The 16,451-nt window shown below is 42.6% G+C and overlaps 1 protein-coding gene across 3 annotated transcripts in view; it reads right to left on the reverse strand.

The window, feature by feature from the left end:
• LOC148003510 (disks large homolog 5-like) overlaps positions 1-16,451 on the reverse strand; it is a 77,416-nt gene that overhangs the window by 54,822 nt on the left and 6,143 nt on the right. Inside the window, exon 1 of one of the 3 annotated variants that reach the window (XR_015629357.1) lies at positions 4,579-4,974. The exons of 1 other annotated variant lie outside the window; for it this stretch is intronic. The gene's annotated coding sequence lies outside the window, so the exon portion shown is untranslated. Of the gene's footprint in view, positions 1-4,578; positions 4,975-16,451 lie in introns of those variants that run through there. One more of the 3 variants, XR_015629356.1, reaches the window with a different exon arrangement.

Raw genomic sequence — 16,451 nt, forward strand, 5'->3', positions numbered from 1 at the left:
CTCAATCCTTTCTCTTACTCCTGTATTGGGGACCCTGCTCTCAGCTGAATGGTTGGCTACAAGTATCTGCCTCTGTATTTGTCATGCTCTTTACCCCACTCTTTTGAGCAGATCACCACAGAGCAACGAAGATGTATTGTCTTGGCGTGATGATGTACAGACAAATAGATGATTTCTTAATTCTTTTTTTTTTCTCAGAGCTGGGGACCGAACCCAGGGCCTTGCGCTTCCTAGGCAAACACTCTACATCTGAGCTAAATCCCCAACCCCGATTTCTTAATTCTTATGATGGTTCTGTAAGAGTTCCTAAAATTAGATTAGTAATTTTAAGCTCCTTTATAATGGGACAGCTATTATGTTTTCTCTGGTAATCAAAATTGCATTGAGAACTCTTCCTTCTTAAAGTTTCATGAGTGAATTGCTTCTGCAATACCAAGCAGGCATCTACAAATTAGAACCCAAGCTAAGAGGGTATAAACCAATTAACCAAAGTTCATAAAAAGAGAACTAATGATTTACTATAGGTGCAAGGACTGAACGTAAATAATTGACTGGATTTGCCTATAGGCAATTTCACTTATTCTTTTCTCATAAAAATTACAGCTTTTAACTCTCCATGAACATGCAGAGCCAGTGACAGATGGTGACGGTTTATCCTGATGATTACTCTTCATGGATATGCATGTAAACATTCTCTGTCGTAAACTGATTATGCAACTTATGATTTGAATTCCTGTGCAAACTTGTGGTGAACTTTTCACCATGTGATGCTGTGTTCAGAAAGATATACAAATGCTGAGGAGAAAGAGAGAGAAAGCTTTTTAGACAGAACTGAACTGAAGAGAACAGAACTCAAGAAGAACTTAGAAGTAAAGGCATAGCGTTGAGAGTAAGGCATTGAAAGTAAGGAAATTATTGTGTCATAAGAGCAAGAGGAAAGGAGATAAGAAGAAGAGAGGAAGGAGAACCGTATAAGTCAAACTTTATGGAGGCAAACCTTTGTAGAAATTTTAGGAAAACTGAAGAACTTATAAATAAAGGTTAAAATCACTGCTCTTCAGTCTTCAGTCTGGCTCACTGGCTAGCCTGTGCTCTTCAGTCAGGCTCACTGGCTAGCCTCTGTTCTTCAGTCAGGCTCACTGCCTAGCCTGTGCTCTTCAGTCAGGCTCACTGGCTAGCCTCTGCTCTTCAGTCAGACTCACTGGCTAGCCTCTGCTCTTCAGTCAGGGTCACTGGCTAGCCTCTGCTCTTCAGCCTGGCTCACTGGCTAGCCTGTGCTCTTCAGTCAGGCTCACTGGCTAGCCTCTGCTCTTCAGCCTGGCTCACTGGCTAGCCTGTGCTCTTCAGCCTGGCTCACTGACTAGCCTCTGCTCTTCAGTCAGGCTCACTGGCTAGCCTCTGTTCTTCAGTCAGCCTCACTGGCTAGCCTCTGCTCTTCAGTCAGGCTCACTGGCTAGCCTCTGCTCTTCAATCAGGCTCACTGTCTACCCTGTGCTCTTCATTCAGGTTCCCTGGCTAGCCTCTGCTCTTCAGTCAGGCTCACTGGCTAGCCTGTGCTCTTCAGCCTGGCTCACTGACTAGCCTCTGCTCTTCAGTCAGGCTCACTGGCTTGCCTCTGCTCTTCAGTCAGCCTCACTGTCTACCCTATGCTCTTCAGTGCGGTTCCCTGGCTAGCCTGTGCTCTTCAGCCTGGCTCACTGCCTAGACTCTGCTTTTCAGCTGGGCTCACTGGCTAGCCTCTGCTCTTCAGTCAGGCTCACTGGCTAGCCTTTGCTCTTCAGCTAGGCTCACTGGCTAGCCTCTGCTCTTCAGTCAGGTTCACTGGCTAGCCTCTGCTATTCAGTTAGGCTCACTGGCTAGACTCTGCTTATCAGCTGGGCTCACTGGCCTCTGGGGCCCTAGCACATCGCTTAACCATCTGCTCATGACTGCCTAACCACACTGACCACCTGACCGCCCTGACTTCTTAAAGTCATTCTCTAGAAAGAGCACAAGAAACTAAAGAGAAACACCAAAGCAAACTTTTCCCATGGGCTCTGCTTTAAACTTAAGTGCTTTCATTATTTCTTTAAAAGAGTGAAATATAATTTCGGGTATTCATATGGCCAAGAGAGCTGTGCAGTAGTTATTGCTTTAGGGAATTTGGTGCTAAATCAAAGGATTCCTTTATTCTATCACGATGTTATCTGTATGCTGTAAGATGTATGTTTAGAAAACAGAACACCAAATTCCTAAAATCTAGATGTTTTAAGACATCAGCTCACGGAGAAACATAACTGCTTCCTATCTAGACTGGGCTTTTTTGCTATACTGCAGGTACAATCAATTTTCCACACTACTTCCATGATTTTCAAGAATGATTAAGAGAAAAATAAGTTGAACATAATGGCCAGAAAGGGGGTTCTGTCAAGTTGTCTTATGTGGGACAAGATACCAAACTATGATGGTAAACCTAAAACCACCTGTTCCCAAAACTAACAGAACTTACAGAAAATACATACTTTCTTATCATTCCTCCTCCCCAATGGTCAGTGATTTAATGAGCAGCTACTACGATCCTAGCACTGTGCATCTAAGTGTGTAATGGTGAATAAAAAACTTAATAAAAAGCCTCATTAAGGAATAAAGAAAAATGAAACATAACTTTGAAACTCAGAATTCAATATAAGCAAAACCACCATTTCTTCAACTGGTGATTTCTGAAAACTTAATCATTTTTTCCATGGGCTTCTATAGTAATGATACTGAGTCTTGATTTTGTAAATCACAAAAAGCAAGTCACACTTCTTTCTTGGCTCCCACAACTGTCAAAGGGAACAACACTGTTGCTGTCCATTGTGCTTCCCTATCAATCCTGCTATGGATGGTAATGAATTCCAGTCTTTTCAATGTGAAAACAGGCCACTACTTGAGGGCAAAGGTTATTAAAATTACCCAAACTGGTATATTCTCTAAAATTTTCACATAGCATTTTACTGATATCACAATGTAAATTCACCACAAATATTTAACCAATGAAAATATTGAATAGCTCTGCAAATGGGAGCGATAATCATATATACTTGAAAACAACTATTATGGAAACAAAGGACGTACTAGGAGAAAAGATACATCACTAAAAGCTACACAAGCAGCAAAAAAGACACTACATTTCTTGGTTTAAAAGTTAGATGATACACCTGATCTTTAAAGACAGGCAATGTACTTGATCTTTAAGCCCTTTAACTGTGTCCTGTCCACATAGAAACTGCAGTAGATGACAATCTTTTGTAAGATTTATTTATTTAAATGTGAGACAATGCAGCTGTCTTCAGACACACCACAAGAGGGCATCAGTACTCATTACAGATGGTTGTGAGCCACCATGTGGTTGCTGGCATTTGAACTCAGGACCTCTGGAAGAACACTTGGTGCTCTTACCCACTGAGCCATCTCTCCAGCCCTCACAATGGCCTCTTACACAGCATCACAGTGGTCTATTTCACTAGATGGCTCCAGGGTGATAACAGAGAAACTTTCACAGTTCCTGAGCACTTCTGAGTTCAAATACCACCAGTGACAACTCTGTGCTGTTGGCACATTCTGACCTGTCTCCTAAGGATTGTCAGCCACAAAAGGGACAGTTAGCACCACACAGTATTCACTGCCCAATCCTAAAAACCCCCTGGATTCTGAAAAAGCCACATTCCATGCTTGCTCCATATCTGAGGAAGCCAAATGGTTGATCTGGCTCAAGGTTCTACTTTTCTTAGCTCATCAACTTTCTTTTTCCACTTCTTGTCACAAGAAGTATGTTTTTATGCTGCAACTACACTGCAATGTGTGAAGGAAACCACCATAAACTCTGGGTGCCACCTCTTGAAATTTAAAATTCACAAAACAATTCATGGCTTTCTAATCAGCAACATGGAAAATAAACAAAAACAAGCAAAACCATTCCAAAGGAAATTGCTGATCTGGAGGCCTGCTCACAGCAGGTAGGAAAGAATTAAATTATGCGGAACTGTAATCTCTCAGAGCTTTGGAGGCTAAAAAAGAGGAAATCTCTGTTTATGTTCCCTTTCTCTGAGTAATTGAAGGAGGGTATTTTACATCCTCCAAATACAATCTCTTGCAAGGGGCAACCAATTACAAAGTAGATCAGAAGAAATCTATTAAATAATAATTCATTGCCTGAGGTTTTTAGAAAATATTTTCCCTTGATCCCAGGCCTTTAACATACATTAGAAACATTACAGGGAGTGTGCCACCAGGCTAAGCTGCCTCTGAAAAGCCTGTCCTGCCCTGGCAGGTACAGGCCATTTAATTCCAAGTCATCTGGAGAGAGGTGAGAGCCCCAAGTTGCTCTGGGGATGTCAGAGCACAGCTCTCATGCACACTCCAGATTACCTCTCCACTCTTTCCCAATGCCATAGGCTTTCCAATCCCTGCTTCAGCTCTCCATACATTCCTGAACCCTCCCTTCCCCTACCCAGTGGGCTCACTTTGCATTGCCTCCTTCTGCCACTGCTTTCCCAGGGCGGGGGGGGGGGGGGGGCGGCGAACCAGTCCAAGGAGGGGCGCTGGTCTCTCATCTACCTTGATGATGCTGCTCTTAAGGTGCAGCCGGCCCTGCTTGCTGCTTGCTGCCCCTGGGGACCAGACCGGAGGTCGGGCTAGGGGTCCGCGCCAGCTCCACGCCTCCAGGTCCCCTGGCAGGGCTTGCCTAGGCTTCGTCCCTGGACACTGCGAGGCTGTAGTCTCGGTTGGAAACCCCCCCGCTGTCATAGCGCGCCCTCCGGTGGCCGAGGTGACGCCCAACGGCGCTAAGGCCCCCTTCCCTGGCCGCTTCTTCTGCTTTTTCTTTTCTTTTCTTCTTTCTCTTTTTGTTCGTGATGTGGCGCCTGCGAAGAGCTCGCCTCCAGGAAGGAGGACATCGTGCAGGCAGAATCACCTCTGGGCCCTGCCGGGGTCGGAGAGGGAGAGAGAGGAGTCAGCTTGGACGGCGGCGCCCCGGCTACCGGCACCTGCGGAAGGCAAACTCGCCCAGGCACACGCGCTGCTGCGGGCGCGAAATATAACGCGGGCGCCCCGCCCCCTCAGGCCCCGCGCTCACCCACGAGCTCCGCGTGCCCTGAGGCCCGGCTCGGGCGCGGTCGAGCTGCGGGGTGGGAAGGACACGTGTGCCCACTCCGTGGCGCAGACAACACGGGGAGGCGGGACACGGTGAGGCGTGTGGTGTGGATCTCCGGGCTCCGCCCAGGCCCGTCAGACCCCCTCAGTGCTCTGAGGAGGCGCAGGGCGGCTTCTGTGGCCCCCAGGCCCACCGTGACCTAACCGTGGCCATAGCCTCCGGAGCTTCCAGCTGCCCCAGGCTTGAGGCTTGGGCATGGTGATTGTGGTTGCCACTCTCCTTGGCTGGCTCAGCAGGGTGCAAGCCACCACCTGCTGTCCTCACCTGAAGGCATCCTGATGGGGCTGAGAGCCCACATCCAGCAGGCGAGCCTCAGGGCAGGGGCCATGGTCTTGGCTCTGCACCTTGTTGCCAGCCCCTCACACATATGGCAGCATCACACATATGGCTCCTTCTACCAACCGCCACTAATCACCATTTGGACATTCCATCACAGTGTTCTCAAGAAGAAAGATGCAAACAAACACGAAAAGAATGAAATTTAAAATCTTTTTTATCAGGCTGGAGAGATGGCTTGGTGGTTAAGAGCGCTGCTTCTCCAGTGCTCCCAAGTTCAATTCCCAGCAACCACATGGTGACCAACAACTGTCTGTAGTGGGATCCAATGCCCTCTTCTGTCTGAAGCTCTCTTCTGACATGCAGGCACACTCGCAGACAGAGTGTTCATGTACATAAATAAATAAATCTTTAAAAATAAAACCTTCTAATCAGTTAATGTATCTACATCTAGAAGCTAGAAAAGGGTCACAGCAATATTAAAAATAATTCAGAAATGGTAAAGGGATGTACGAGAGTCACAAAATTCACTGGGCAAGATGGTTGTGTGCCTGGAATCCCAGCACTCACAAGGCTGAGGTAGGTGGATTGCCTTGAGTTCAAGCCTAGACTAAAGTGTGAGACCTTGTATTAGAAAACAAAACAATTGGGGAGGGGATGAAGAGAGAGACAGAGAGACAGAGAGACAGAGAGACAGAGAGACAGAGAGCCAGCGCCAGAGAGAGACAGAAACAGAGAGAGACCTCGATGTCATTTCCTGCACTGTTGACAAGCTACTGAAGAATGTGAATGTCTCCTACCAAGCACTGAGATAATCCTAATGACAGAATGGGTTTCTTATTAAGATATCATAAACTGTAGATGGAAAAGTAAAGGAATGTATAATAAATAAAAGAGAAATCCTAAATTTGGAAAGCCTAAATTTAGAAGACTGTATAAGTTTAAGTCATAGGGGAGGGGATGAGAAGATGTGGGGGAGAGAATAATCAGAATAAATTATATATGTGTATGAAAATTTTAACTAAGAGCAACCAATGAAATGAGAAGAGCAGGTTTATTTTACGATGAAATTGAGTTCCCATATGATACTATATAACACTTTTTAAATTGATTATATGAATTATCTGCAATAAAAAATCAATTGTTATTAAAGATGTGGTTGTGTTCATATTAATTTCAAGTGTTTTAAATTCTTTTTATTTATTTGCTTATTTATTGATTAATTTTTTAAGACAGGGTTTTCCTATGTAGACCCGGTAGACCTCAAAAAAGAGACCCACCTGCCTATGCATCCAAAGAGATAGGATCAAAAGTGTATACATACACATAAAATTTACATTCTTAAAGTGATAAAAAATTACAGCTATCAACTTGGTACAATTATTGAACAGTGATCAAGTGAATAGAAATATCAGAAACACATTTAGGTTTCTGTTGTTAAAAGGATCTTGAGCAGCATATATAATTCAAATCATCCAGGAGACACATAGTGAAAAAAAAACATGAAACTGGGTAAAGATGATTTAAATTTTTTAATCTATTAAAAATTGTAAAGTGCATTCGATATGAAAGCTGTAAGTGATATACTTCACATTTTTGCTTATATACCATCTTCAATTTTATGTGCATTCTGCAAATATTGTCCATGTTTATTCAGGCTCTTAATATTTCCCCATGACTGATAACATTCACAGAAATCATATTGAGCAAACTGTATATGTTGACGTATAATAGAATTGTATTCTACACAGTATAGCATAGAAATATGTATACATAACTTCCCATAGGTATGTATATACATATGTAAATGGCTCAAGAAAATGAGTATCATGTTATCACTGTGGTATTATTTTCATCAAAATCCTGAGAACATTGAAATGGCATCAAATAATGACAAGATTGGCAAAAAAAACAAAACAAAACTCCACAAAATAAAACTCTTATAAAGAATCTAACGATACTAGCAAAAGATGCAAAATATTAAAGTCTCATTGAAATATAAAGCCCAGATGAAATTCTGTATAATATTTTCTCAACTCTAGGATAATGTATTTTTGTACAACTATCAATAAAAGGCCTGAATTTTGAAGAATTCAAAAGTAGTGCAGTATAATTATGCAGTGGTCAACACTGTTGCATACCATTTTACATAACTGCAAACACTCTCGATCTTTTGTTCCGTGGTCTAGCGATGAACTTGGGTAGATTTATGGGGAACCATTACATTGTACACTTAAACTGGATTAATTTGGGGGTGAGTAAGCCATATTTTTGTAAAGTTGCTTTAAAAATAAACTGTTGGATATTAGTAGGGCAAGTAATTCTCCCTGAAGGAAAAACCAGACACCAAGAACCTAGACCACTGCTGTCCAGGAGAAATTTGTAGATGATACAATATTCTATATCTGCTGTGTTTCTGGCTATGGATTCTGGCTGGCTGTTTGCCTCCTGGTTTGCCTGCTGTGACTAAAGAGGCAGATTTTAGTTCTAAGTTCAGTTCATCTCAAATAGCCATGTGAGACCAGTGGGTGCCATTTGGACAGTGTAGCCACAGAAAACTGAAGCAGTGTAACCAAAGACTCACCTAGGAGTCAGTTGACCTCCTAGAAGGTGACTTGGGAAAACGTTGGCATTGATAGCCTCTTGGGGAGCTCACCTTCACCAAAAGCAAACTGTGAATCCTTTACTCTTCTGCAATAGTCATAATGCAACTGGTCTCACACCCACCCCAACCCTCACCAAAGACACTTGAGAGGGAGCTAAACCCACTGTGTGCTTTAGATTTCAGTTTAGAAAGCACGTCCTTCAAAGTGGAGCAGACTGAGATTGCCAAGTCCTTTGTGTGGCTCCAGGGACTTGGGCCTGATGTGTGTGAGGAGGAAATGAAGATTGACATTGGACACACATACATGGGGAAGGCTGGGTCCGTGAGCTGGAGAAAATGCAGCATCCCAGAAGCTCAGCACGTTTATTATATAGAGTTGGCCAGGAAGCAGGGCTGTTGCACAGGGCAGCAAGAAGGTGGGCATTACATGCAGATAAACAAGGAGGGGAGGACTATGCATATGTAACTGACAAGGGGCAGATTTAGCTAATCTCAGTAGGAGCAGTCTGTGCAGGGAGCAGTCTTCAGGCTGTAAATATCCAGATGGGGCCAGGGAGAAAGGTAGAGTTGACTTTTTCTGCACACACTATCAACACCATCCTGAGAAGGCTTTGTCATGTCTCTGAGCCTCAAGGGGCATGGGGGCCTTTGCCTTTTCCCCATGGATAAACAGCGCTGGGTCCATGGCATGGTCATATCAGGTTTACAGCACACATCCACTCAGGGCTGCACTTCCTCAGGGCTTCCTCTGCTCCCACAGTTAGATCTCAAAAGAAAAACAGAAACCAAAGAAAAATGTGCTCAGTGAACTGGTTAATTCCCTCAAGTATACAGATCCAGTGTCCTAACTAGGACTTCATCAAAGGCTACAGAATATCCTGTGGACCTAAAGTAAGCAAGAAAAAAAAACCCCAAAGACCCTTCGTCCCCCAAAAGATGAATAGGAGAAAAAAATTATTAAAGGTTTTCATAGAAAATTGTTTAAGAAAAACACACGGAAATTGTACTTAATAGAGTTAGTGTGCTGAGGTGTGAGGCCCACTCACAACATGCAGCATTTGGAAGTCTCAGAGAACTTAACAGAAGAGGACTCCTAAATGTTCTTTGTGACCACTCTCGACATACAACTCACAGCTTAATACTAACCTCCATAATTGAGTTGGGGACAGTGTTCACCATACCAGATAATTGAAGCATTAGTGCACAAAGGCACACAGACACACACAAACACACACACACAAAACACACACACACACACACAAAAAAACACTCACACAAAACACACACACTCACTCACACTCACACATACACTCACACACATAAACACACATTCAAACACACACACACTCAAACACACACTCACACACCCTCACACATACACTCACACACATACACACACACTCAAACACACAAGCACACACACATACACACACACTCACACATACACACACACAAATCATACAAAACACACACACACTCAGTAGCACACACAAGAGAAATGTATATTATATGAAATTTCTTGGTATATTTTTATTTGTAAGCCTCAATGCTGGAGTATTCTTGGTTTTGCATAAAGTGGGGGGAAAAGTCAGGCTTCATTTTCCCCCTTTTGAAATGACAGATATCTGTGTGTTAAACAGACTCTGATGGCTGTCCAGGCTTCCTCGGCCTATTTGACAGCATCCAGGTCACCTTGGTCAGGACAGTGGTTGTTCTTCTTATTGGCAACTGGTTTGCATCACAAGAGTTTTTCACATCCTTACCAATATTAGAAGTTTGGTGACACAAGCAGCTTGACAAACAGTAAAATTATTGTGGTTTTACCTTTCTGGAGGACATTAAAATTTACATGGTTTGCATATGGCTTTTTTTTTCTTAGCATTTAGTCCTGGTTTAGTGCAGTTCAAATGTGGCCATGCAGCCAGCATCCCTTTGCTCCAGGCTCTCAGCACCCCATTCCTGTCACTGATCTGATACATACTTGGTCCCAGAGATGGACAGCAGAGGGACTTGACACACAGCATCCACTCTGCTCCACTGCTTTGCTTTTTGTAAATTCTTTACAATGGCTATTTCTTTTTTTTTTAATTAAATTGAGTATTTCTTATATACATTTCGAGTGTTATTCTGTTTCCCGCTTTCCGGGCAAACATCCCCCTCCTCCCTCCCCTTCTTTATGGGTGTTGCCCTCCCCATCCTCCCCCCATTGCCGCCCTCCCCCCAACAGTCTAGTTCACTGGGGGTTCAGTCTTAGCAGGACCCAGGGCTTCCCCTTCCACTGGTGATCTTACTAGGATATTCATTGCTACCTATGAGGTCAGAGTCCAGGGTCAGTCCATGTATAGTCTTTAGGTAGTGGCTTAGTCCCTGGAAGCTCTGGTTGCTTGGCATTGTTGTACATATGGGGTCTCAAGCCCCTTCAAGCTCTTCCAGTTTTTTCTCTTCAACGGGGGTCCTATTCTCAGTTCAGTGGTTTGCTGCTGGCATTCGCCTCTGTGTTTGCTGTATTCTGGCTGTGTCTCTCAGGAGCGATCTACATCCAGCTCCTGTCGGCCTGCACTTCTTTGCTTCATCCATCTTGTCTAATTGGGTGGCTGTATATGTATGGGCCACATGTGGGGCAGGCTCTGAATGGGTGTTCCTTCTGTGTCTGTTTTAATCTTTGCCTCTCTATTCCCTGCCAAGGGTATTCTTGTTCCCCTTTTAAAGAAGGACTGAAGCATTCACATTTTGATCATCCGTCTTGAGTTCTTTTGTTCTAGGCATCTAGGGTAATTCAAGCATTTGGGCTAATAGCCACTTATCAATGAGTGCATACCATGTGTGTTTTTCTGTGATTGGTTTACCTCACTCAGGATGATATTTTCCAGTTCCAACCATTTGCCTACGAATTTCATAAAGTCATTGTTTTTGAAAGCTGAGTAATATTCCATTGTGCAGATGTACCACATTTTCTGTATCCATTCCTCTGTTGAAGGGCATCTGGGTTCTTTCCAGCTTCTGGCTATTATAAATAAGGCTGCGATGAACATAGTGGAGCACGTGTCTTTTTTATATGTTGGGGCATCTTTTGGGTATATGCCCAAGAGAGGTATAGCTGGATCCTCAGGCATTTCAATGTCCAATATTCTGAGGAACCTCCAGACTGATTTCCAGAATGGTTGTACCAGTCTGCAATCCCACCAACAATGGAGGAGTGTTCCTCTTTCTCCGCATCCTCGCCAGCATCTGCTGTCACCTGAGTTTTTGATCTTAGCCATTCTCACTGGTGTGAGGTGAAATCTCAGGGTTGTTTTGATTTCCATTTCCCTTATGACTAAAGATGTTGAACATTTCTTTAGGCGTTTCTCAGACATTCGGCATTCCTCAGCTGTGAATTCTTTGTTTAGCTCTGAACCCCATTTTTTAATAGGGTTATTTGTCTCCCTGCGGTCTAACTTCTTGAGTTCTTTGTATATTTTGGATATAAGGCCTCTATCTGTTGTAGGATTGGTAAAGATCTTTTCCCAATCTGTTGGTTGCCGTTGTGTCCTAACCACAGTGTCCTTTGCCTTACAGAAGCTTTGCAGTTTTATGAGATCCCATTTGTTGATTCTTGATCTTAGAGCATAAGCCATTGGTGTTTTGTTCAGGAAATTTTTTCCAGTGCCCATGTGTTCCAGATGCTTCCCTACTTTTTCTTCTATTAGTTTGAGTGTATCTGGTTTGATGTGGAGGTCCTTGATCCACTTGGACTTAAGCTTTGTACAGGGTGATAAACGTGGATCGATTTGCATTCTTCTACATGTTGACCTCCAGTTGAACCAGCACCATTTGCTGAAAATGCTATCTTTTTTCCATTGGATGGTTTTGGCTCCTTTGTCAAAAATCAAGTGCCCATAGGTGTGTGGGTTCATTTCTGGGTCTTCAATTCTGTTCCATTGGTCTATCTGTCTGTCTCTGTACCAATACCATGCAGTTTTTATCACTATTACTCAGTTATACTGCTTGAGTTCAGGGATAGTGATTCCCCCTCAAGTCCTTTTATTGTTGAGAATAGTTTTAGATATCCTGGGTTTTTGAATTGGATTGGTATTTTGATGGGGATTGCATTGAATCTGTAGATCGCTTTTGGTAAAATCGACATTTTTACTATATTAATCCTGCCAATCCATGAGCATGGGAGATCTTTCCATCTTCTGAGGACTTCTTCAATTTCTTTCTTTAGAGTCTTGAAGTTCTTATTGTACAAATCTTTTACTTGCTTGGTTAAAGTCATTCCGAGGTACTTTATATTATTTGGGTCTATTAGGAAGGGTTTCATTTCACTAATTTCTTTCTCGGCTTGTTTCTCTTTTGTGTAGAGGAAGGCTACTGATTTATTTGAGTTAATTTTATACCCAGCCACTTTGCTGAAGTTGTCTATTAGCTTTAGTAGTTCTCTGGTGGAACTTTTGGGATCACTTAAATATACTATCATATCATCAGCAAATAGTGATATTTTGACTTCTTCTTTTCTGATCTGTATCCGGTTGACCTCCTTTTGTTGTCTGATTGCTCTGGCTAGAACTTCAAGAACTATATTGAATAAGTAGGGAGAGAGTGGGCAGCCTTGTCCAGTCCCTGATTTTAGTGGGATTGCTTCAGGTTTCTCTCCATTTAGTTTAATGTTAGCAACTGGTTTGCTGTATATGGCTTTTACTATGTTTAGGTATGGGCCTTGAATTCCTATTCTTTCCAGGACTTTTATCATGAAGGGGTGTTGAATTTTGTCAAATGCTTTCTCAGCATCTAATGAAATGATCATGTGGTTTTCTTCTTTCAGTTTGTTTATATAATGGATCACGTTGATGGTTTTCCGTATATTAAACCATCCCTGCATGCCTGGGATGAAGCCTACTTGATCATGGTGGATGATTGTTTTGATGTGCTCTTGGATTCGGTTTGCCAGAATTTTATTGAGTATTTTGGTGTCGATATTCATAAGGGAAATTGGTCTGAAGTTCTCTTTCTTTGTTGTGTCTTTGTGTGGTTTAGGTATAAGAGTAATTGTGGCTTCATAGAAAGAATTCGGTAGTGCTCCATCTGTTTCAATTTTGTGGAATAGTTTGGATAGTATTGGTATGAGGTCTTCTATGAAGGTCTGATAGAATTCTGCACTAAGCCTGTCTGGACCTGGGCTCTTTTTGGTTGGGAGACCTTTAATGACTGCTTCTATTTCCTTAGGAGTTATGGGGTTGTTTAACTGGTTTATCTGTTCCTGATTTAACTTCGGTACCTGGTATCTGTCTAGGAAATTGTCCATTTCTTGCAGATTTTCAAGTTTTGTTGAATATAGGCTTTTATAGTAAGATCTGATGATTTTTTGTATTTTCTCTGAATCTGTACTTATGTCTCCCTTTTCATTTCTGATTTTGTTAATTTGGACACACTCTCTGTGTCCTCTCATTAGTCTGGCTAAGGGTTTATCTACCTTGTTGATTTTCTCAAAGAATCAACTTTTGGTTCTGTTGATTCTTTCTATTGTTTTTTTTGTTTCTACTTGGTTGATTTCAGCTCTAAGTTTGATTATTTCCTGCCTTCTACTCCTCCTGGGTGTATTTGCTTCTTTTTGTTCTAGAGTTTAGGTGTGCTGTCAAGCTGCTGACATATGCTCCTTCCTGTTCCTTTCTGCAGGCACTCAGCGCTATAAGTTTTCCTCTTAGCACAGCTTTCATTGTGTCCCATAAGTTTGGGTATGTTGTACCTTCATTTTCATTAAATTCTAAAAAGTCTTTATTTTCTTTCTTTATTTCTTCCTTGACCAGGTTATCATTGAGTAGAGCATTGTTCAATTTCCACGTATATGTGGGCATTCTTCCCTTATTGTTATTGAAGACCAGTTTTAGGCCGTGGTGGTCCGATAGCACGCATGGGATTATTTCTATCTTTCTGTACCTGTTGAGGCCCGTTTTTTGACCAATTATATGGTCAATTTTGGAGAAAGTACCATGAGGAGCTGAGAAAAAGGTATATCCTTTTGCTTTAGGATAGAATGTTCCATAAATATCTGTTAAGTCCATTTGGCTCATGACTTCTCTTAGTCTGTCTACGTCTCTGTTTAATTTCTGTTTCCATGATCTGTCCATTGATGAAAGTGGGGTGTTGAAGTCTCCTACTATTATTGTGTGAGTTGCAATGTGTGTTTTGAGCTTTAGTAAGGTTTCTTTTACGTATGTAGGTGCCCTTCTATTTGGGGCATAGATATTTAGGATTGAGAGTTCATCTTGGTGGATTTTTCCTTTGATGAATATGCAGTGTCCTTCCTTATCTTTTTTGATGAATTTTAGTTGAAAATTGATTTTATTTGGTATTAGAATGGCTACTCCAGCTTGCTTCTTCTGACCGTTTGCTTGGAAAGTTGTTTTCCAGCCTTTCACTCTGAGGTAGTGTCTGTCTTTTTCTCTGAGGTGTGTTTCCTGTAGGCAGCAGAATGTAGGGTCCTCGTTGCATATCCAGTTTGTTAATCTATGTCTTTTTATTGGGGAGTTGAGGCCATTGATGTTGAGAGATATTAAGGAATAGTGATTATTGCTTCCTGTTATATTCATATTTGGATGTGAGGTTATGTTTGTGTGCTTTTCTTCTCTTTGTTTTGTTGCCAAGATGATTAGTTTCTTGCTTCTTCTAGGGTATAGCTTTCCTCCTTATGTTGGGCTTTACCATTTATTATCCTTTGTAGTGCAGGATTTGTAGAAAGATATTGTGTAAATTTGGTTTTGTCATGGAATATCTTGGTTTCTCCATCTATGTTAATTGAGAGATTTGCAGGATACAGTAACCTGGGCTGGCATTTGTGTTCTCTTAGGGTCTGTATGACATCTGTCCAGGATCTTCTGGCTTTCATAGTTTCTGGCAAAAAGTCTGGTGTGATTCTGATAGGTCTGCCTTTATATGTTACTTGACCTTTTTCCCTTACTTCTTTTAATATTCTTTCTTTATTTTGTGGGTTTGGTATTTTTACTATTGTGTGACAGTAGGTGTTTCTTTTCTGGTCCAATCTATTTGGAGTTCTGTTGCCTTCTTGTATGCCTATGGGTATCTCTTTTTTTAGGTTAGGGAAGTTTTCTTCTATGATTTTGTTAAAGATATTTACTGCTCCTTTGAGCTGGGAGTCTTCACTCTCTTCTATACCTATTATCCTTAGGTTTGATCTTCTCATTGAGTCCTGGATTTCCTGTATGGTTTGGATCAGTAGCTTTTTCAGCTTTACATTATCTTTGACAGTTGAGTCAGTGATTTCTATGGAATCTTCTGCTCCTGAGATTCTCTCTTCCATCTCTTGTATTCTGTTGGTGAAGCTCATATCTACAGCTCCTTGTGTCCTCTTTTGGTTTTCTATATCCAGGGTTGTTTCCATGTGTTCTTTCTTGATTGCTTCTATTTCCATTTTTAATTCCTTCAACTGTTTGATTGTGTTTTCCTGGAATTCTTTCAGGGATTATTGTGATTCCTCTCTGTAGGCTTCTACTTGTTCTCTATGGGAGTTCTTCATGTCTTTCTTGAAGTCCTCCAGCATCATGATCAAATATGATTTTGAAACTAGATCTTGCTTTTCTGGTATGTTTGGATATTCCGTGTTTGATTTGGTGGGAGAATTGGGCTCCGATGATGCCATGTAGTCTTGGTTTCTGTTGCTTGGGTTCCTGCACTTGCCTCTCGCCATCAGATTATCTCTAGTGTTACTTTGTTCTGCTATTTCTGACAGTGGCTATACTGTCCTATAAGCCTGCGTGTCAGAAGTGCTGTAGACCTATTTTTCCTGTGTTCTTTCAGCCTGTTATGGGGACAGAGTGTTCTGCTTTCGGGCGTGTAGTTTTTCCTATCTACAGGTCTTCAGCTGTTCCTGTGGGCCTGTGTCTTGAGTTCACCAGGCAGGTTTCTTGCAGGGGAAAAGTTGGTCCTACCTGTGGTCCCAAGGCTCAAGTTTGCTCGTGGGGTACTGCCTAAGTCCTCTCCGCTGTGGCAGCAACCAGGAAAATCAGTGCCACTCCTTCCGGGAGCCTCCGTGCACCAGGGTTTCAGATGACATTTGGTGTTTTCCTCTGGCGCCTGGATGTGCACAGAGTGCAGTCTCTTCTGGTTTCCCAGGCGTGTCCGCCTCTCTGAAGGTTCAGCTCTCCCTCCCACGGGATTTGGGTGCAGAGAACTGTTCATCCGGTCTGTTTCTTTCAGGTTCCAGCGGTGTCTCAGGCAGGTGTCCTGCCGCTCCTGGGCCCTCCCCCACGGGAGCCCAGAGGCCTTATACAGTTTCCTCTTGGGCCAGGGATGTGGGCAGGGGTGAGCAGTGTTGGTGGTCTCTTCCGCTCTGCAGCCTCAGGAGTGCCCACCTGACCAGGCGGTTGGGTCTCTCTCTCACCGGGTCTGGGAGCAGAGAGC

The sequence above is a fragment of the Rattus norvegicus genome, chromosome 9 (assembly GCF_021556685.1).
Source record: "Rattus norvegicus strain SHRSP/BbbUtx chromosome 9, alternate assembly SHRSP_T2T, whole genome shotgun sequence".
NCBI lineage: Eukaryota > Metazoa > Chordata > Mammalia > Rodentia > Muridae > Rattus > Rattus norvegicus.